Raw genomic sequence first — 2,510 nt, 5'->3', positions numbered from 1 at the left:
GTCAACTCTAGGGTCTAAGGGTCAAAAACCCAAGTCCAAGGACAAGAAAGGTTTGGGTCACAAACCTAAGTCTCAAGTAGTCAAGCCAAATTATCATAATGTTCCATTCGATTATGGAACAAAACCTAGGGCTAGGAAGAACAACACCAAGGTCACAAGGGGAGTCACCTCTAGAGTTGATCTTGATGAATCCCAAATGACCAAGGCTTCAAAGGCTAGGAGGGTCATTAGGAGGGTTGCTAGGGAAGTCATCCCTAGTGAATACTTAGTGAACCCAATGAGCTCCAATAGGTATTGGGTTCCTAGGAGCGTGATTCCATCACGCTAGATTAGTTAGGGTGTGCCAACCTTACTTGAATAGGTAGTTAACCTAATCATGGCAAAAGGTGGCACTTTAAGATTTTTCAAGGTATAATCAAGCCTTGAAAATGAAATTAAGAATTATTCCTAAGGTGATTAGAATGTGCCAATCAAATTTGAGGAGTTGTCTAGAGTCAATCTAATTGGCACATAGTGATCTAAAAATCTTTGGTATAAGATGCTAGGTCTATTACACTTAGGAATATAGAACCTATGGCAAAATGATCAAAACTATCAAAAATGGCAACTAAAGCTAGAATTAGGTATTTTCTATACCTTGACATGTTATTTGCCATATATTGTTTGCCATATGCTATGTCATGACATCATATTTAATCTATGATCATTTGAAATGCCATGATAATGCTTAAGTTATTTATATGTCATGCTCTAGTTAAGTTTCACACTTTATGCCATGACATCATGACATTGGCACATGTTTTCATTTATGATACTATTTTATGTCATGTCATCATTTCTTGCATTTATAATCAATGAAATTGATTTAAGGTTAAAAACACAATTTGATATGGAGATCAAATTGATGTTTAGAAAATGCATGAGACCTTAGCCTAAGATAACCTAAACTCATATCTCACATCAAAATTGACTTGGATGTGTTTGATACACCTTAGATGTGTGTGAGATATTAGGATGATGAGTTAGGAACAAGGTGCAAAGTTCTTGTACCTAGATGAGCCTAATTCTAATTGGGGATCATAGGAAAAGCTTATGTACAAGTCATGTACATTTAGCCCAAAGATTGTGGTCCTAAATTAAATGGTTTAAAATCATTTCAAAATTGATTTGAAAAACCTTGATGAAGCTTTTCTAGTGATAGCCATCATCATTGAGCAAAGTGATACAAAGATGAGTTAACTTTGAGCTATTTCAAAGACTCTTGAACTTTGTATCAAGATTGAAAAATGGAAGTTATTTTCATAGAAAACTATTTTTCCTTGATAGTATATGTTATGAGGAATGTATCCTCAAAGTTTTATAATTTTTAGAATTTTCTGTAATTTTCTAGAGGTTTCTGAATTTCGTGGAGAGAAATCAGAACTTATCAGACCTTTATCAGGTTTGTGGACCGATCAGAAGGGTTTCTGATCGGTCCAGGGGAGCCTGGATCGGTCACTGTGACCGATCCAGAGGGATCCTGATCGGTCTGGTGACCGATCAGGGCGTGCCAACCTGTTGAATTTCGACTGTTTGTCTGAAATTGTAGCTATGGAAGTGGTGTTTTAGAGTTCTAAAGGTTTGAAACTCTCTAAGACATTGTTGGTGCAATGGTCAAGGGGGAGTAGACCTTTAGGGGGAATTTTACCTATTAGTCAAGGAAGTTGACTTTTAGGGGGAGTTTTTACTCCTAAAGACTTGAGTGATATGAGATTATCACTAAGTTAATTGTTGGACCTTAGTATTAAGGGGGAAATTAAGAGTTTCAATGAAAGGTATGAGACTTTCATTAGGAAGAAACTCTTGACCTTGATTCACTCTTTTTGATGTGTGTCAAAAAGGGGAGAGTAGAAAGGAAAATGGAGAATGTCTAGAGAATGTTCAGGGAAGAACATTGGAAAACCTAAGTTAGGTTATCGGGTTAACCTAACTTGATTATGGGTTTGATTATGAGTTTTGTCAAACATCAAAAAGGGGGAGATTGTTGGTGCAACCTTAGGTCAAGGTTGACCTGGTTGACCAGACTCGAGTTGACTTGACTCGAGTTGTGTTTTGATGTTTGACGAGTTATGTTTGATAATGTTTGACGTGAACAGAAAAGTTGTATCTTGATGTTTTACAAGGATACAAGCTTAGGAGATTGTGGGTGCAACCCGTGGTCAAGGTTGACCTGTTTGACCCGAGGTGAGTTGACCTGACTCGGAAAAGTCCAAGCAGGGAGCTTGGCACGGGAAAAGTCCAAGCAGGGAGTTTGACATGGGAAAAGTCCAAGCAGGGAGTTTAGCATGGTGAAAAGTCCAAGCAGGGAGCTTGGCACGGGAAAAATCCAAGTATGGAGACTTGGCACGGAGAAGTCCAAGTATGGAAGCTTGGCACATGGGAAGTCGGAGAGGGCTCGGTAGCTCGTTCTCCGGACTGTGGTCAGAGAGGGCTCGGGAGCTCGTTCTCTGGACCAGATGGAAGTCGGAGAG

The sequence above is a fragment of the Zingiber officinale genome, chromosome 8B (assembly GCF_018446385.1).
Source record: "Zingiber officinale cultivar Zhangliang chromosome 8B, Zo_v1.1, whole genome shotgun sequence".
Lineage (NCBI taxonomy): Eukaryota > Viridiplantae > Streptophyta > Magnoliopsida > Zingiberales > Zingiberaceae > Zingiber > Zingiber officinale.
This window is presented reverse-complemented; position numbering follows the sequence as displayed.